The sequence below is a fragment of the Mytilus galloprovincialis genome, chromosome 10 (genome assembly GCF_965363235.1).
Source record: "Mytilus galloprovincialis chromosome 10, xbMytGall1.hap1.1, whole genome shotgun sequence".
Classification (NCBI taxonomy): domain Eukaryota; kingdom Metazoa; phylum Mollusca; class Bivalvia; order Mytilida; family Mytilidae; genus Mytilus; species Mytilus galloprovincialis.
In genome coordinates, this window is record NC_134847.1 from 60,470,661 (window position 1) to 60,492,740 (window position 22,080).

Here is a 22,080-nt window from a genome sequence, read left to right on the forward strand (position 1 = left end):
CATGCATCAAAAATCAATAGGTAATTTAAACTTTGATTGTATAAATCTAAACAGGTGTAAGATATCGAAGTATGATACTTTTCTATTTAAAAACCAAATATGAACTATAAAAAATATCTGATAAGATTGATCGACAAACAGTTTCTATATCAGTACTCTACCTATGCATTTCGTTGGCACAAATTCAAAAGAAAGATATCTTTATCCATTGTAAAAACAATATAAGAATGCAGGTGTCAATTAATGCTTGGTTTCATAAATATCTTATTTCATTTTTATTTGATAAACGCAGTCACAAAACAACAGAATAATTATATATGATTTCTTTCGAAGTAATCTGAGATGAATGTTTGAAATATTTGGAATATTAGTATGCGTTTTCAAGGTAAAAGTTGATAGTTCAAGTGTTACCTGTGATTCATTTCATTGAATACTGTCGATGTTATACTACGACTTAGGAAATCATGAGCCCTAATACATATGCGGCTGGATTAAAAATTGTACTAGTAATCATTTCCATTTATTCATCGCAATCACGTGGTAAGTAAAAAACTATAATCAGATGGATTGTATAAAATAAATATGAAACAAAAATTTCTATAAATATCATTGAGTTACATTGTTCAGAAAAATGCACGAATGAGTAATAACATCACATATAAGTGTTTACTTACGTCAAGTGGCAAATCTTTCATGTTTGTTCAGGACGAGAAAATTACTAATGATTATGGATTAAACATGGTTTAATAGCTGGCTAAACCTCTCACCTGTATAACAGTCGCATCAAATTCCATTAAAATAACACTGTTTATTCCATATTCCTAAAACTTTAGTAGTTTATAGTTTTTCTATATGAATGGGATTTTGAATACATATGCATATTCACCTGCGGAAAAAGTATATTCACCGCGCAAAAAGTCGCGTGCTTTGTTTGGCTTTATAAATATTTTGATATGAGCGTCACTGATGAGTCTTATGTAGACGAAACGCGCGTCTGGCGTACTAAATTATAATCCTGGTACCTTTGATAACTATTTATACCACTGGGTCGATGCCACTGCTGGTGGCCGTTTCGTTCACGAGGGTATCACCAGCCTAGTAGTCAACATTTCGGTGTTGACATGAATATCAATCGTATGGTCATTTTTACAAATGTCCTGTCTGTCGCACTAATTATAATCCTGGTACCTTTGATAACTATTTAAGTGTATAATTTTGGTAAATATACGTCCATCAGTCCATCAATCCCTCTGTCCATCCATCCGTCAGTCCGTCAGTCCGTCCAATGAATATTTTTCGTTGCATCTGTCTCAGGAACTACACTACAAGGATTTCTGAAATTTGATTTTGATTTTGATTTTGGGATTATTGTGTATATACACCGTGTAATTCGTTTTCAGATTCATCACTCAATGACCTCCTGTTAAAATAACACTTGTATAATTTTACACATGATAGTCAAATTGAAATTTTTTGTCACATTTTTCTCAGGAACTACAATACATGTATTTCTGAAATTTGGTTTCAGGGTTTATATAAGTCAGCTATACCGTGTGATGCGTTTTCAGATTCATCACTGAACAAATTCCTGTTTACCGAACACTTACACTATTAAGAGTATCCCCTTGCGGGGGATATCATTAGTGAACAGTAGCTCGCAGTTTCAATTGTTATTAAGGCACTGTGGGTTTTATATTTTGTGTGGATCATTTTCTACTCCACTAATCATTATCAAAATGTGATGAGAACTAAAAACCTGTATAAACATTTGAAATAGCTGTTGTTTTCATTTTTTGCTTGACCAGAATAACACATCTTGAAAGATATTTTCATGGTGCAAAATGGTCAATATAACTGTATATAATCAAATAACTACTAACGGCACAGTACCCAAATTACATCGTAACCAGATTGCACCTATTTAACAATTTATATTTTTATCATTTGACATTATGCACGTCTTGCAAATAGTTAAATATATTTAACATTCACAAAACGTTCACAGTATATATATATCAACAGATGAGGTGTTCACTGGAAAAAGTAAAATCTACGGAAACATCGCCATGCGACGTCCATAAAAATTATCTTTTAAAAATGAGCAAATGCATTATGTTACAGGCATTCATTTCTTAAAAAAATAATAGTAAACATAGTCTAACGTCAAATTATTCTAAATATTTAAGAAATAATACAAATCATTAGTTATTAGATTTTTAGTGACGTGAATAAAAGCATGGATGCAGTATGGTAACTACTCATAACAGAATCATGGGTCGTTTGGAGGTGGGTTCAACCCATTTTTCTAAGATTCAATATGGATTAAAAACAAATTGGTGGTTCTATATAATAAATAACGATACATCCACAAAATAGACAAGTTAGGAAACTTTAGTCTTGATCATTAAAAAACCGTAGGTAAACAAACTGTCAAAATAAATGCAAATTGAGTACCCCCACTTTAAATGTTTTAGTTATCCTTACATGTTTACTAGAACACTACCCTGACAACAGTATTTCTAAGCAGATAACTATGCAATGAGATTGACTAGGGCAGTGTAAAATGTAGTTAAATTTGTATTCACATCAGTTACTAGCCAATAAAAGAAACAACACAATGCAACCCATTTTCCGTATATAATATTATATGATACTTGGTAATTATAAAAGGCTTAAAGAAACTGCGTTGGTCTTATGTTTATGAATATCAAAATCTCAGTAATTAAACAATAATCTGTTATTTTTTTATATAGCGAAATGTTTTCGAAATCGCAAAGAATAATTTTTGTCGTGAATTTTAATATAATCTTTCTTTGATTTATATATTTTTGCAGTCCAATGGACCATCGTTGATCCACCTATAGTATTTGGTGAAACGGCTAAATTGTATTGCCAAACGATACTACCAAGGAACAACTATAGTACACCAACATGGACAGGTGGAGCAAATTTCTCTCTTATATCCTTCCATGGTAGCACTACAAAATATCACGAGAAAAAATATAGGGTTACCAACAGACAAGGAAACGACAAGTTTGAGTCCGTTCTGGAAATATTTAATTTCAGTGAAAGCGATGTAAACTGCGACTATTCATCCTCAATAGGAATTCATGATTTCAAGAAAAAATTAAGGCTGACAGACCAAAATTTTCTATGTGAGTGTTAACATAATTATAATAATTTGTATTCTTATCTGGCCAATTAATTTTGATAATTATATATTAACTAATTGTCATTCAACAATTTCCAATATCATTAAATTAAGGTTCGTGTCGGTAATCCTTTTTTTTTTCATTTCCGGGTCCTAACAAACTTCGGATGCATCTTCGAAATTATCATAGATTAAAACTTAAGTTATAAAATTATGAATGTTAAACTGAGCAGTTATTTGATAAACTGACGATTTTCTTGACATAGGTGGAAATAGGCCTTTGATAAAGTATGATAAGATGTCAAAGATCCATTACCACCAATGAAGGGAAAATCATAAACTTAAAAAATAAAATATAAATTGTTTCAGTTGAATAAATTCTTGAAACAATATTTTTCATATGCTGCTTGTTGTTTGGTGTCAAGTGGGAAATATAAGTTATTCTGCTTAATTCATGACGACTTTATCGCAAATGTTTTGGTGAAATAAAAGATTTTTCAAGCCCTTTGTAAAGCCAACGAAAATTAAAAGAAACCTTAGCATTAAATTTAAAGAAATACAAAAGATAATTTAGAAGTGATTTCAATCATGTGAAATTTAGTTTTACTTCATCCTTCAAATATGATGACTACAGAAATGAAAACACATTTCAGATCCGCGGAAGGATATTTAAGACCAACTTTAAAAATGGATTACGCTTTTATACAGGTTTTCCTTAAAGCATTATTAGGGCGAACGTACCAAAGGAAAAAGTTTTTTATTACACGAAAAAAAAACATTTCTTTATTAATAAACAAGTAAACAAAAATGTATTTGAAATAAAAAGCTATAAACGTAACATCTCACACTTCTGTTGAGGGGTCCATATAGTTTTAAAAATATCGAAACAATAGTTTAAAATATGAACAAAGGTAGCGATTTCACATTCATTAAAATACGTGTGCAAACCAAATTTTAGGTCGTTTAATGCTTTCCTGAAATTCACCAAAATAAAAGGTTTAGCAAACTTAAGTGTACAAAACAAGCTAGTGTGCCTACCCTCAAAAGGTGTTTGAGTTTCAAATATAATACATATTTATATTTGTTTGTTTACTATTTTAGCTGGTAATTGTTTCGTCCCCGAGGGTATAACCAGCCCAGTATTGAGCACTTCGGTCTTGACATGAACATTAATTAGATGGTCATTTTTATAAATTTCCTGTTTACAAAACCTTGATTGTTTCGAAAAACTAAGGATTTTCATATCCCAGGAATAGATAACCTTGGCCGTATTTAGCACAACTTTTTGGAATTTTGGGTCCTCAAAGCTTTTAAACTTTGTACTTGTTTGGATTTATAAATATTTTAATCTAAGCGTCACTGATTAGTCTTATGTAGACTTATGCGCGTCTGGCGTATCTAATTATAATCTTGTTACCTTTGATAGTTAACTATTAGCATATATGATGATGTTTAACTGTAAGATATTTAGGCAAAGGAAAAGTAATGTACAAAACCAAACGATAATAGAAATGTTTTTTTTTTCATCTTTATGTAAAATGAAATAAAGACCAAATTTATCTTCATTTTCGTAGATCATCCTAGTTGGGTAATTGCATGAACTATATTTGTTTTTCTTTTGGGGCCGGGAGACACCTTCATTTTTAAAGTGTGAAGGTATTTTAAAATGTGAGATAATGAGAGGAAGGATTACAAAAATATTAGATAAATATTTCATTTATTTCCAGTACCCATTGAGCAAAACACAACGACTGTTCTTTCCACATTGCGGAATGGACACCTTGATGTCAAGCTTGAATTGAGAAGGGTGTACCCTGTTCCTAACTGTAAAGTATATTTTAATGTATGTTCATTGATACCTTTTAAATATGTATATAACATTTCCTTTCATTTACTGTGTACAAAATCACTGCAGTACCTTAATATAGTAGAAAATATTTTAAACCATTGTGGTGACGTCAGCCTATTCATTTACCGTAGATTCTTTTTCTAGAATCAACGCTTCCTAAATCTGTCGCTGAAATGGACTCACACTATCATATTCTTTTGTTTCCTTTGTGTGACTAATTTCATTAAGTTTGAGTAGACTAATTTACTGATTTCTGTTCACTAACGGAATTAATTTAAAAACTTACCTTTTAATTTTGTAATTTCTATATACCTTCAATGGGAGTCGAACCCGTTCATGAATTATGTTACGTGTTACTGACATCAACATATCGACGAAACCTCTGGGCTACCAATCGGTTACGATTTATATGTCTATTTTATATATATAAATGAATATATGATCTACATCGGTACAACATACATACAGGGCTTTACCTTTATATTTACAAAATAGGGAAATGTTTAGTATGAATTGGTAGTCACGAGGTTTCATGGTTAAGACAAATGAGAATAAGGTACGGACTTGTCTGTTTAGGTTCGAACCCCTGAATTCTCTTTGTTGTCCTTATTAACTAGTTTTCCAGTTTTTGTGTTATTGTGGATATTTTGTGTAATAAAAGCGAGTTTGCTCGTTTATTATCGGAATATTGTTGGTTCTTCCACATGTTTGAAACAAAAATGAATACATTCTATTTGTCCATTTTTCATCTGTTTTACTACATAATTTTACAACTGTTAATTCGCAAATTCCTATGTTTGAAAATCATGATGTGTCTAGAATAAGACTTTTTGTAAAAATAAAATGGAATCCTTTTGAAATGCACTATATGTATGTTCTATGTCTGGTTGTTTTCCCTTTGACACGTACATTCTTCATTTCCATTTTCAATTCTGATAGAAATAAGTTCGAATATATCTTATTTTGTAAAAAAAAATATACAATACTCAGATGCCTGATAATATAAAGATCTTGAAGGGCAGACGTGTTGTGTTATAATATATATGTATTTTTTAACCATTTAATTGTGATATTTTATTTATTGTAATGGATCGTTTGACACGATTGCATGGTTATGTAAACTAACTTACAATACCTTCTAATTAAGAATAGACTTTAATTTTTAAATGGCATTAACACAATAGTTTAAGTTATTGATACAATGGATAAGCGTTAATTCATGAAAAACAAACCATTCGCCCTCCGGGCTCATGGTTTCTTTTTCAAGAATCAACGCTTATCCATTGTATCTATATCACATAATATGCCCAGGTGTGATCCCGATCTCGAATTGGATAAGAAACTATTATTAGAACACACAGGGAAATGATTGTTTAAAACTTCTTTTTCTCGATTGTATTAAGCCATAAAATGTAACAACGTCAGTTTTTTTGGCAGATTTTATACAAATAAATATCAAGTTCAAACAATTTGTTAATTTTGCAAAAAACTACGGTCTTATCTCCATAAAAATTTCAAATGTCACTTTGGTTTGGTATGATTGCCAATGAGACAACTGTCCACAAGACACCAAAATGACACAGACGTTAACAACTATAGGTCACCGTACAGCCTTCAACAATGAGCAAAGCCCATACGTCTTTTTCATCGATTTAGTCCATACTTAATAATCATGTAATTAATAGATTTGACTTGTTTATACATGTTTTTTTTTATATAATCGTCGTCTTCCTTGCAAAGGATTCCGAGCCAAATAGTCTAGTTTGAAGCCTTGTCAAAATTGAGCAAATACAGCATTCCTTAGACTAAGTGATATAGATACAATGGATAAGCGTTGATTCTTGAAAAAGAAACCATGAGCCCGCAGGGCGAATGTTTGTTTTTCATGAATCAACGCTTATCCATTGTATCTATAACTTAAACTATTGTGATAATATCTATTCAAAATTATATCCTATTCTTAATTAGAAGGTATTGTAAGTAAGTTTAAATAACCATTATATCGTGACAAACGATGCATAACAATAAATTATATATTACAAATAAATGGTTAAAACAATACAAATACATGTTGAAAACACCACGTCTACCCTTAAAGATGTTATCAGGCATCTGATCATTTTTGACTAAATGAGACATATTCTATCTTATTTCTAATAAGATTGAGAATGAAAATGGGGAATATGTCAAAGCCGGGGACAACAACTTGACAAAAAACATATATATAGCATATATTTAAAGCATGTGTCAGAAATTTTTAACAAGAAGTCTTATTCTAGGCATGTCACGATTTTCTAGCATAGGAATTTGCAAATAAACAGATGAAATCATACTATATTGATTTATAAAACAAAAATGAACACCTAGAATGTAAACATTTTCATTTCAAACATGTGGAATAGCTAACAATGATCCGATTATAAACTCGCTTTTATTAAACTAAATATCCACAATAACTTAAAAAACAAGAAACAAAACAGGAAAACTAAAGAATAGAGGCAACAAAAAAAAAAAAAAAGATTCGAACCTAAACCGCCGAGTTCTAACTCATTAAGCATAACCATGAAACCTCGCGGCTACCAACTGATACACTACGATTGCCTATTATTGTATATTTAAATGTACAATCCATGTGTGTCCGTTGTACCGATGTTTATCAAATATTCATTTATATATATAAGTTAGACAATTAAATCGTAACCAATTGGTAGCCGAAAGGTTTCGTCGATATGACCATGTTAGTGGCACTTAGGAGAATTCATGGACTGGTTCGATTCCCAGTGCAGGCATATAAAAATTACAAAAATTAAAGGTAAGTTTTTAAAATAATTCCATTAGTGAACAGAAATCAGTAAATTGGCCAGTTCAAACTCTATAATGAAATTAGACACACAAAGAACACAATTGAATATAATTTGGTGAGTCTATTTCAGCGACGGATTTAGGAAGCGCTGATTCTAGAAAAAGAATCCACGGTAAATGAATAGGTTGACGTCACTACAATAGTTTAATTAATAGTTATCCCATAAGGACGCGGTGTGTCAGTGTAAGATCACCCCGATGGCCGGAGGCCAGAGGGTGATCTAACACTGACACACCAAGTCCGACTGGGATAACTATTTTACATCCCAGCTGTTTTATATTAGACTAAAAACCATTTACAATTCATAAAATCTAGTTTAGAACGTCACACAACCATAACAATATACTTTATGTATTACTATATGATGTATACCCTTTTTGACCCCCAAACACGATGAGTAAATATCAAACAATGTCAACTCGCCCCACTTGCCAATCGGCCCACACTATATCGCCACTTTATAAAAATATCGTCCCACTCTTGTTTACCGACTTGCTCACTTTGAAAAAGTGTAAAATCAAATTGAACAATCAGTCTGAAAACTCATTAATTAACGATAAAGGTTAAAACCCCACTGAATAAAGGTCTGACAACTCGCCCCACTTATAAAAAGATCTTAATTGCTTCCTTTAAGTATATCAAATTACTATTATTTCGTATCCAGTCGTCCTGGTGTAGTGGTATTTGTCGCGGCTTGATATGCTAAAGGTCTTGAGTTCGAATCCCAGCATATACACTGGATTTTTTCTACGTGAATTTTGATAGATAGTCTTTTCCGTATAATTAATTATAAGTTTTATAGTGGATTTGACATTCCCGCCATAATGTTACAGAACAAAGGAAAGCATGCATAACAAAGAAACTCAAACTGGGGTGATCTGGTAGGTATGATCCGGCTCAGATCACCCCTGTTAGAACAAAGGAGCTGGGATGTAATGTTATTTAAATCAAGGACTATTTCGATGAAGTCTCATCTAATCTAATACATATATGATGGACTTATAAAACTAATTCAACTAAATGTTTGAGTCAGGGTATAAAAAATCAAAAAAAAAATACTGCTCCAGGGTAAATTCAAAATGGGGAAGTCAAAAAACAAAAACTAACAAAATTCAAACGCTCAACGATATTAAGAAACGGAACGAATTAAAAACAACTGCCTTCCGTGACTCTATATCCTTAGTATGAAAAGTCCCTGCTGCCATAAACCTGACTTTGTATAGTAATTTCTAAAGAAAATGTTAGGTTAAACCTGATTGTATAGCTAGCTAAATCTCCCACTTGTATGAAAGTTGCTTTCAGTTCCATATTATGGCACAATAATATGAGGAACCAAAACAGACATAATTGATGAATATGACATTGATGGGATCCAACAGCCAAAACTTTTGTCAAATATAAACAAACATACCAAAAAAAAATCTAACAAAGAAGCAATATAAACGGTTTTAGTAGTTCATAATTCAAACATTGTTGTAAGACATAATTTCATAAACACTTTTCCGATTATTTAAGAAGTAATTGATTCAAGCTATACTTTATTGTAGTTTTAACATGGGTAGGCATTATATTCGTGATTATTTTTGCCATAGCGATTATATTCGGGTTATTTTAGCCCTCACTATCGCTCGGGCAAAAATAATCACGAATATAATGCCTACCCATGTTAAAACTACAATAAAGTATAGCTTGCATCAATTATTTCGATTCTAAATAGGACAAAAAAGGTAATTTCTATGTCCAATAAGTATAAGTGTAAAAGCGTTTGTGTAGGCTCTTCCATGGACCTCCCTTTTTTGTTTGTTAAGAAGCAAACTGTTGGCACTGTGATTTTTCAGAGGGAGTTGTTTGAACAGCCAGCATGAACGGTTGTCGTATCTAGGTCAAAGATGTCAATTAAGTGCATGATAACTCGATAACATTCATTATTCTGAAGTAGTCAATATACGCATGTGCTAACAAAATCTATTGGATTTAGAGCATGGGTTTGTTCACAAGTCGAAAGAAGCATGTCATATTAGAATAGGATCAAATTATACTGCATTAACATACAATCCGTTCCAAATATGGAAGCCAAAATTCTGTTCTCCTTTACCTCGATGTTGACATCACCGAATGTATACTTAACATGGACAACACGACGGGTGCAACATGTGAAATGGGTTTGCTTAACTTAAAGTGTCAGCATTTAACACCTTTGTTTTGTTGTGACTCTTTTTGTGACTCTTGTTGTTGGTTCTAGTTTTCTGTTTTGTGTTTTGTAGACTCCTTTTATTCGTTATTTGCATAGTATTGTAAATTTTTTCCATCGTTTATTGTTAACTGCGAAAACTTTAGTTTATGCATTTAAAATAATTCCCGCCCATCAAGGAAACGTGCTTAACCAAACACTATGAGAAAAAATATCAAAACTCCTAAAGTTAAAGAGAAGTGGAATATACCAAAGTAATAAGGCGAAGACAAACTTGGCGTTCGGTAATTTTGTAATACTTTTTTCCCAACGCCAAGATAAACAACAAAAAAACGACATAACTAATAATAGAAGGATTTTTTATCCACCTGATACATGCAATAATCGAACGATACATCTATAATACTAAAATAACGAGGTCCAGTTTGTCAGCCATCATGGGGTAAAAACGACAAATCAAAGAATTCAACTTTATATATAGCAAATATAGGACAATGGTGTTTATTAAAAAATTAGACAACTCCAGACCCTTTTGTTTTCACAATAATTAATATTGCCAATAATTAACAAGTTCCGGGTCGAATCCGATACCGATACCAATAGTATATTCACATGTTACCATTACCTTATCTGTACGTTCCACATCTCACAGGCGCACCACCAAACGGTGTATTTAGGATTTGCTATATACACGAGTCATAATCACAGAGAAGACATTACTAAATTCTATCATTGTCACATTGTTTCGTATATGAGTATTTTAATCAGTATGACTTTAAAAGATGACAATACGAATACTAAAATTTTATACTTAAAATAAGGCGTATAGGTACAGTTTCTAATTTGTTAGCCGGCATGACGCAAAACAGAGAAACAAAGAATTCAACTTCATTTATAACTAATATTGGACAATGCTGTTGATAAAAAAATACTCCATTCTAGGCCCTATTGTTTTTCAAATAATTGATATTACCAATAATTGATGTTCCAGGTCGACGGTTTCAAACAGAAATATTTTGAAAGTAGTGAAAGTAGAGAAAACTGTGCATCTTATAATCAGCATGCCTTTATCATTATCAGATGACACTATCAATACTATCAATACTAAATATCCAGGCTGAAATAAGGCTTCACATATGGTTATATACTTTAACTCAGTCACGGACCAGCGATTTCACGAGTGTGTTCTAGTATAGATATATATATTAATCCATAAGATTTCTTGTCATAAAGAAAGAATAATTAAGGGGATGTATCAAGGGTTCATTTGGATGTTGAATTGAATAATTTTCGATATTCTTCACAAAATGCTTTCTTGTTTTTCTTAGTATTTTTTTTTAAACGCACTTTTTTGTTTAGGAAATATACAGTATAGCAAACAAGAAAAGGTTTTCTTAAAAAGCGAAAAAAAAAAAGAAATGAAACTTGCATTGAGGTATTATTGGTTTGAGGTAGGAAAAATTTTACAAGAAATCTTTTTAAATACCAAGGAATTGGAATTTAAAAAAAGTCACTCTTTGTTATTCACAATTCGTCTAGTATCGGGGAATCAAAACCGTGATAAAGAAACATGTCTGTTGGAGGCACTTATTTCGACCACTATACTCGGGTTGCAATTTGCAGAGTTACTCGTTCATTGAAGTGAATCAATATGAACATCCTTCCAGTGTATATCAGAGCATCTTAGATCATCCCAATTTTCGGGGTTGATTCTTTGTAATGTTTTGATAAATATCCTAAATGCACGGCAGTTTTATTCATTTTGTATGTTTAGTTAAAAATCGAGAAAATAAAATTAAAAAATAACAATGACCACTATTATAATAGGCATACGTTTATGATTTCTTGCTTTTTTTTTTTATTTTACAGGAAGAAGAGGTTACTAATCGGTTAGAAACTCGAGTTGGGATGAATGGGATGTTTTATTGCATGACAGAAACCCTTCATCATTATTTTAATGATGAGACCTGTACTGGATATTTGACAATATCTTGTGATGTAGGTGTGAAGCGTTATAGTGTACACACAAATATGCTGAACACATGTACAGGTATATAATATTAATAATTACTCAGTGTAAAATAATTCATAAATAAGATTGTCATTCCGGTACCAGTTAATACGTTGCCAGCTGGAATATATATGAAAAGGGACCTTGTAAGGAGGCGGTTATGACATGAAATCGTCAATAATAACACTTCTTATCACTTTTTCAAGTAGTCAAGTCACAGTAAAAGAGAACACATGATTTTTCAGCAAATTGTAAGGCTGGAATCTTCGTTGTATTTTTATGCTACAACAATTAAGGAAAATAAGCATGGTAGACAGTAAGCATATGCTTCTATTAATTATTTGTGGTTTACTTTTTAGTTGAGAATCGTTCATTAAGAGAAAATATGTAATATGAGTATCGTAGCAATCGAGATTTTTTCAATGCATTTTCCTGCTTTTATATTAAATACATTTCGAGAATGTCATACTAAATTTCACGAGTGTGTCCGAACAAATAACAGGAAACCATAGAAGATTCCGCGTTGATAATAATTAAACTATTTTTCAGATTGATTCTTACAATTCAAATATTTAGATATGCTATAAATAAATACAGCAAAACATTGAAATGGATGTACTCATGTGCATAACAAAAAAATACATATATTTTCAGGAGTAACAAAAAACAGGAAACACATTTCTTATATAACAATAGAATGGAGCGTTGTAGGTGGGATTATTGCTGTCATTATATTATTCTGTGTTTGTCTGGTTGCTCTTGTCGTTCTTTCTAAACATGGAAAACTTAAAGATCTCGTGTGCTGTAAGGTCTCTTGGGGTGGTGAAAGTAATGACGGAGACATTCGAACAATATTCAGTCAAATGGTGATGATGTCCAAGAAGAGCTCAAATCAAGATATTGAAGAAAATAATGTGGAACAAAATCCTGGCAACAGAGATCCGTTATTGTCATGATCTGTATAATATGACATATTTGCAAATAGAAAGATTATCATCAAAGTGTTCAGTGTAAATAGAAATAAGAAGATGTGGAATGAGTGCCTATCAACCAAAACTCCATGAAATTGGTTTTTTTTTTCTCACATTTTTGTGTTTTGTGTTTTTACTATATCAATTTGTTCACACCAAACAATTCTGTTTGGATAGCTAACTATTACATGTAGAATCTTTCAAATTATTCTATTAAAGAGATAATCTTATAAAAGTTGTTTTACATTGTTATCAATAAACTTATCCTATGTAACGTTCTATTCTTTTATGAGAAAACTTAAAGTTTGTAAAGTGTAGAGCGTTTGTGTAGGCTCTTCCGTGAGCCTTTATTTTTTGTTTGTAAACAAGCAAACGACTGACAATGTGATTTTTCAGAGGGAGGAGTTTTGAACAGCCAGCATGAACGGATGTCGTATCTAGGTCAAATATGTCAATTTCGAATTGCAACACATTTTAGTCATAATAAATGAATTAGTAACAACATGTGCATCATTTAAGTGTTTGGAAGTGTTTTAAGTTAATGAAATATATTAAATGCATGTCAATTTGATAAAATTCATTATTCGGCAGTAGTCAATATACGCATGTGCAAACACATTTTATTGGATTAAGAGCATGGGTTTATTCACAAAGCGAAAGAAGCATGTCATATTAGAATTATGGACAATTTTAGAAGGGTTTAGGATAAAATGACCCGATTTGGACGATTACTAGGTTTTCTACTCTTTGGTCGGGTTGTTTACTCTTTGCACACTTCCCATTTTCATTCTCAATTGTATTTGAATTGTATTCATGATTTTCATTGTTCACTTCAGTTTATTCTCCTGCAAATCAAACACTGACTAGTGCTCAATTTGAGGTGTGCAGGTAATGATTTTTAATGATTTGTAATGCATGTTCTAAAGGTATATGTTTATTTTTTATTTTTTGGTTTTTCGAAAAAATTTATAAATACAATTTCAACTGATCATACTTTTAAAGTCTCCGAATAAAGTCTGACACGTGGCATTTATAAAAAAAAATCTATATATAAAAACGCCATCCGTTAACGAATAATCCAATTATTAGTTCAAAGGAAAACGCAATGTTTATATTTTCAAAAATATTGTAAGCTTTATTAACATTCATGGGATTTCAACTCTACTGTAACAGATTAGAATTATGACATGAAATGTGTCTCCAGATATGCTAAAGGCATCTGCGGATATTGTTTTAAACCTGAAATTGGTAATATTGCATATTTTAAATGAGTTTCAAGACCAAGTAAATTCAGAAATCAACTATAATATTATAGTAAATATAGTGAACAAATAGTTTCCTAAAAAACATATGTATATCAAATTGCAGGATGTATCGGCGTTTTACATTTGCGACGATCTGCATTTCATTTGCGCTGATTTTGTTCTTTCATTTGCGCCGATTGTGTACATGCAGACTACAGGTGAATGTTATTTCTTATTTATCATTTCATACATCTTCCGTTAGCCAGTTGTAAACATATTATGAATTACATTTTAGGGCGAAAGTACGAAAGCCGAGCGAAAGGTATTAGAGGGACCATCAAACTCATAGATCGAAAATAAACTGACAAAGCAATGGCTAAAAAGGAAAAAGACAAACGGACAAATAATAGTACACAAGAAACAACAAAGAAAACAAAAGACTAAGCAACACGAATCCCACCAAAAACTGGGGATGATCTCAGCTGCTTCGGACGGGTAAGCAGATCCTGCTCTACATGTGACACCCGTCGTGTTGCTCATGTTATTACAAATCCGGTAAATAGTCTAATTCGGCAGGTCACATTCGTGAAAATGGAAGGGGATTGAAATAAAGACACAAGAAACATATCCGATATAATCTGTGAAAGGTCAATCAACTCGTAATGGTGTCTGTAAAATAGAAACAAAATTTCAATTGCCTCATACCACGAAAGGCATTAAGACACGATGTCAATTGCCTCATACCACGAAAGGCATTAAGACACGATGTCAATTGCCTCATACCACGAAAGGCATTAAGACACGATGTCAATTGCCTCAAACCACGAAAGGCATTAAGACACGATGTCAATTGCCTCATACCACGAAAGGCATTAAGACACGATGTCAATTGCCTCATACCACGAAAGGCATTAAGACACGATGTCAATTGCCTCATACCACGAAAGGCATTAAGACACGATGTCAATTGCCTCATACCACGAAAGACATTAAGACACGATGTCAATTGTCTCATACTATGAAATGCATTAAGGAGCTGCCTTTAAAAACTGTTGAAGAATAATCTACTTTTCTGCGATGAAAATGTCGACAAAAAAAGAAATAACACATAAACTAAGTTGATTACAAATAACTTACAAGGTGGCTTGTATTTCTAGTACACCATAACAATTCATTTGTATTTTGCGTAATGCAGTAACAGTGATATTTCTACTGTGAAGGGATAATGATTGGTAAAGCTTATATCTAGATTAATTTAATTAATGTGTTTATTTCGCGTAACAACTGAGCCGGAATGCGAATTGAAACCAGAATTCTTCAGAAAATAATGCCCCAATCTAGTAACTTTTACTTTGCTTACTAACTATCTATCAATTCACTCTTTCTGATCTCTGTCGCATCCCCTTACATACATAATTACAGGCGGTACCCCGACGGTGCCAAAGATGGCCGCGGTGCCGGGTGGTTCTAAAGATACCGGGCGGTGAATTCAAATGAATTAGACACCGTTCAGATAAATAAAATAGCGGGCAGAGCCCTTTAGAAATGTAATTTAACCCAAATGTATTAAAAAAGAAAGACATCTTACATTAATATGAATTATACTGTCAAACAAAAATCACTATACAATACTAAAAAGATTAAGCTTTAACGTTTTCCCTTTTAGAATTTTTTTTAACTCAGTTTCAGGTAAAAATTCAATGATTTTTGGAGGACTAGAAAGTTAATAAAAAAAATATTAATATGTACATTTATGGGTATCTTCCAAAGTCTTTCTTAAAGTTTATAACTGGTTTTTTTTACAGCACTGTAATATAGAAGAACAAATCATCATTTGAAAATTCAGGCATCTTGTTTTACTTTTCTATCAATTGATTGATTAAATATTAGGGCTTAGCATCATTTTTATAAACCTGTTTAAATTGTAGCGATAATGTGATATTTTTGGAGAGACCAGAATGCCCGTAGAGAACCACGACCTTTGGGCGGAAAACTAAAGATTGGAGTAAAACACATCTGACATATTCGGGTTCGTCTCACAACCTCAGTTTTGACAGGCTAGTTATACATTAGATCATCTATTTAGACAACTCAGCCACCGATGCGTTTTTTAGTTGTAAACGTAACGGCTGATTCCTCATTTTTGTATTGCCATATCAATTTTCAATTGACAGAATTGATGAATTTTGTGACCGGATTAGAAATAGAAATTGTCAAACGTATCAATCTCATACATAGAGGAAGCAATTGAAATGTCCTTTATGTAGCTGGCACCATACCGGATATGTCCATTTGCGGAACTATTCATCACTGTAACGTATTAATCAAAGTAATCATATGATGCAGTAAGCATACGGGAATACAATGAAATTCTAAATAATTGATATTTAGTAAGTATTCGAACATATTACTTTTAAATTGACCAGTATGGGTAAATTGAATTATGACGCTTTTGGACTTAAAACATTCAATGAAGTGATTTGTACAAATAGTTACTTGGATGGAGAGTTGTCTCATTGGCAGTCGACAAACAACAATCCTTGAATTTCAGGCTCCTGACTTTGGACAGGTCACACATATTATTGCGTAGTTAAGCACATTCATGAACGCTCGACATTCTGGGACAAATGTGTAACAGTATATAAAAAAAAGAAAAACTGTCAAATTGGGTTGAAAAGGCTACCTGCAGGTTGACAGCAGATGATTCATACATCATGTGTATGGCTGTGCTAGGAGCAATTTTTAATGTTTTCTATATAATTACAGATTTATAGTTTAATTGTGTAACTTCACAATATATATATATATACAAGATTCATTGAAAGTGTATTGAAATTTATAATTTGATATGCATTATATATATATATATATATATATATATATATATATATATATATATATATATATATATATATATATATATATATATAGATTTGTTATAAGAAACACTGGTATTTCTAACGAGTGTTCGAAGATATTAAGAAAAATGTTTATTCTATTATAGTTCGTTTCTGTGTGTGTTACATTTTAATGTTGTGTTTCTGTTGTGTCGTAGTTCTCCTCTTATATTTGATGTGTTTCCCTCAGTTTGAGTTTGTAACCCGGATTTGTTTTTTTTTCTCAATCGATTTATGAATTTCGAACAGCGGTATACTACTGTTGCCTTTATTTAAGTATGAACATGTAATTTCATTTTAGGTTGATATGAATGATAGCAGATTTATTATGTTCCTGTTGATGGGGGTGTTATATTTCGGTTTGTATCAAATAGTGAACTGTATGTCTGTAAAAATGTTGTCTTTGGTATTATAGACGAATACCAAGCATATGACTGATTACAATTGTTTAAATCACTTAAAATACAAATTCTAAAATCATATCATTTTGTAATTGCCCTAAAATAGTATGGACTTTCAAGTAAAATTGTCAAAATGATAAAGTATACCAATCATCATCTTTTTCATTATTAGCACAATTAAATAAAAAAAGATTACCATGTCTTGTTATTTGTCATTCTATTATAATATTTCTATTTTTCCATTAAAATTCAATCAAAATTACAAGAGATTGGGTTGTAAACTAAGCTTTCAGGCAAAAGCGCGGATTTCAATTTTCATTAGTGAACTTTTCATTTTTGTAGCAACCCTTTATAAAACAAGCTATTGAACAACAGCTTCAAATTGTAAGGTTGATTTAATCTATTCGAATATTTTTCGGACATCACCTGGAATTGTAGGAATTGCTTACCTATTCTGCAACACCCTAGTTTGCACTCGTTTAAGTATTTACAGTCTGTATTGGTATAACAAAGATTTTGTGTTTTCCCTCAAGTATTGTTATTTATGGGGAACAGAGCATATTTTGTCGAGTTTCTCTTCGAGAAGAGAATAATACTATTTTTATGAATGTTTGAATTTGATTTTTATCGTTGTGTGTACAGCGACATAAAAAAAAACCTCCGCGAACGTGTACTTATATCAAAAAAATTGTCTTAAATCGACGGGAAACACAATTAATTGTGGCAATTTAAATTTTGCTGACATTTACTGTAGTACATCTCGGTTGGAACACCGTCTGTCTTCATTTAGTTATATCTCAACTTTAAAGAGGCACTAGCTGTCAAATTCGTGTTCACCGATTTGACTCAAATTCTCATATTTTATTTACAACAATGTAAAACATTTATTCAAATTATAAAATGGTCTAAAATAAACAATTCACAGGTTTCGATTATATTTAGCTTCGTTTTGTGTGAATTTTAGTCTTGTCATCATTGTTATTATGCAAATAGGCCTTACAATTTCTTTACAAATTTTTAAAGAGTGAATTGAAAGGTTAGAGATGGTAATTTATTGATTTCACAAGTTAAAATTTAAGTTTTGGATTATTTCTTCTTAAATTGTGATTTTTTTTTTGCAAGCTACAGAGCTTTCTTTCAATGAATATCTAATATGCTATGTGAAATAAATATTTTTAAGTCATATAAAACGAGTTTCTTGTAATTCTTATGATATCATAACTATTGATCAAATGCATGTTATTTCGGGGCCTTTTATAGCTTACTATGAGGCATGGGCATTGCTCATTGTTGAAGGCCGGTGACCTACGGTTGCTAATTTCTGTGTCTTTTGGTCTCTTGTGGAGGGTTGTCTCATTGGCAATCATACCACATATTTTCTATATATTATAAACTTTATTAGGTCCTGTATGCACGTTTTTGTATCTATTGCGAATCTATAGCGTAGTTTCGACAATGATGATGCATTCATTGATTGTTAAACGCAAGCTAATTAAATTTTTAGTTTGTTGCCGTTGTTTAATGGATCTTGTCATTAACAAAACAATCAACAATAAGCATATGGAGCACGTGACAAATGAGTGAATTGATAGAGCCGTTTTCTTTCTACTATGCATTCCCATCAGTTAATTTAAATTTCATTAACAGTTGATCTTTAAGAATCAGCAATTTCTATTAAAGTACCAGCGAACGTTTCTTTGCATTCTTCCATCACAATTTTCCAATCGTCCTTGCGCTGTGTGGTGGTCAACGTTTTTACGAGAGGTTTCGTAGGACGCTGCGTATGTGAAAATATCGACGAATAGGTACAGGATGATAATATTTAAATAGCAAGACATTTATGAAAACTTAATTAATATATACAGTACACATTTACGTGTTTTGTAGTTTTATAGACATGGTTCAAGTAAATAAAAACATTCAACGTGTTTTAAATGAACATGTTTTTAAAAATGAAGATGAAATCAATATTTCAAAAGAATATATTTTAATTTAAAAATTGAGGCGAAAGATATCAAAGGGACATTCAAACTCATTAGTCGAAAAGAAACTGATAATGTGCTATTTGATATCTTGTAGAGAGTTGTCTTATTGGGTATCAGAATCAGACAATTTTTGCAAAAATTCAAAACATGACCGAAAAAACTTACTGAAATAACCAATCTATTTTGGAGCTACCCTTAAAAACGGTACGTCTTTCGTTTCTGTGTGTCTGATAATTCGAGGAATCTCCAGATAAGTTTTTGTTACTATAATACCAAATTACGGAGATAGCTCCCCTTAATTGTCAATTTCTACTGTATTTCAACCAAATTATATCATGAAATACAAAAACTAAAAAAGTAAGCAAATGTTATTTTCGTTCACCATTAAACATTTTAAACACTAATTAATGTAAATTTGAGTGGATTTTTTTGTGTCATGTTTTCATCACATCATTGGCTTATTCTAATACACTTCAATATTTAACTGTCAAGAGAGGAGATATTTCGTACAGCACGCGAGGGAGTTTTTAAAAATATAGTGTTTAAATCTTGTAGGCCATTGTTTTCAGAATTCGTTCTTTTAAAATTTAATGAGCAGTAATATAAAGAAAGAAAGAAAGCATTTGATAATTCTAGTATGCTTCCCTTACAGGTTTAACAGCTATGGCAGACATATTGTATGTTAAAAAGGGGTCTGCTATTAGAATAGATTGTCCCTACCATTCAGTTACATTTCCCGTTGTGTGGCGTGGTCCATCAAATCTGACACTTATTTCTGATGGAATCAACATTAAAGATACACTGCAAAGTTATAAACGACTGGCTATAACTGGACAACACGAAATTGGAGAATACGATCTTCAAGTAATTGATTTCAATGCAGCAGACCAAGGACTTTACCGTTGTAACTCAATAGTAGATGGCTATGCAGTGCAAAAAAACTTCGTTGTGCATCTATATAGTAAGTAAAAAATATGAACTAGCGTAATTTATTTATTTTTTCCTTGGCTGTATAGTCACTGATCGTAAAAATAAATGTTATGTTGATAAAGTGGTTCCGTATGGTTATCTTAAACGGTCCGTGAAAATTTTATGTCGTCTGTTTCTAATTTAGAATTGTTATTTTGTACCAAAAATATCGTATTTGCAAAGGTTTTATGAGTTGCAGTATAGAAAAAACATACAATTGTCACCAGACACGAACTGTATTTGAACCTTTCTGGACAATTCCTCACATTCTACCCGTTTCGTGCATGCATCTCTTCTTTATAAACACATTTTATTTTAAAACCAGATGTTGACAGGATGAGGATTATGTTATTCTCGTATGATTTATTATGGCATGATACTAAATCCCTAACGATAGGGTGTGTGCATGATTTAATCTTTCGATCTGTTCAAGAGATTGCTGGAGCTTGCATTAAAGTAATTGCTATTTTTTTAATTTGTCTTGATCATTATCATTTTGCTTAGTTTCTTTTGTTGCATATTATCACATCTGACGCGGGCTTATTTCAACCTGAATCCTCAAATGCAGGTTTTTCTTGTAGCGTTGAAGACCCATTGGTTGAATTGAGCTGTTCTCTGATTTTTGGTCGGGTTGTTATCTCTTTTCCATTTTCTCCGTTTCCGCATTCTCTATTGTAAATGTATGCTGTTGAAGACATAGTGTTGACATCTAGGTGACTATATAGTTTTGTATCGTTTGTTAACTGACTCATTGACGAATAATCAATACTGCTTTAATTCAACAATGACAAAATAATAAAATGCTATTGTTCGACAATCGATTATGAGAGTATTTTTACATTTCGCATGTATTTGTCTTACTTTGCTTTTTTCCTTAAAATTTGGCAACTTTGATTACCGCCATGTGAAAAAAAATCTGATATTCAAGAGTGATGAATTTATTAAAACGTTTATTACGAAAATGAAAAATTAAAACGAAAATTTGATAACAAATATGAAAACTTGTTTAAATAACAAAGAACAAGCTTTGATGCTTTGATTTTTATATTAACAGAACAACCTACGGATATTTTCATAGAAAATTCAACCTCGAACGGCATCCTTGTAGTAATTGAAGGCAACGTAGCTACCATTGCATGTTTTGTTGAAAGTGGTCTGCCAGAAGAAGAAATGATTTTATATCAGAATCGTAATAAGGTTATTACTGGTGGACCTGGATGCATCAAGTATAAATTTACGCCGTCAAGATATGATCATCTAAAAAACTTCACATGCACTGCCAACAACAACTACAGCTCTGAAATCGAAACAACTATTATACTATTTGTTCATGGTAAAATGATAACGAATAAAGACCTATCCCTATATAAGCATCAAATGTAGTTTTCTGTAGTCTTGGGGCGTTACAAGAATGTTTTGTTAGTAGTTTTGTAATATGCTAGATCATATAAACCATACCACAATAAGCTTTCTAATGTTTCATCGATGTTTATAATTTGATTGCTTAAGAATAAGATTACACTTCGCATGCCACGCTTAAAATTGTTG

The 22,080-nt window shown here is 31.7% G+C and overlaps 1 long non-coding RNA gene across 1 annotated transcript; it reads left to right on the plus strand.

Annotated features, from left to right (window-relative positions):
* Nucleotides 1-360: 360 nt before the first annotated feature.
* LOC143049263 (uncharacterized) lies at nt 361-13,310 on the plus strand. Its single transcript, XR_012970152.1, has 5 exons — nt 361-540; nt 2,835-3,155; nt 4,879-4,994; nt 11,924-12,104; nt 12,720-13,310. It is a non-coding gene; the product is annotated as an uncharacterized LOC143049263 (long non-coding RNA).
* The last annotated feature ends 8,770 nt before the right edge of the window (nt 13,311-22,080 follow it).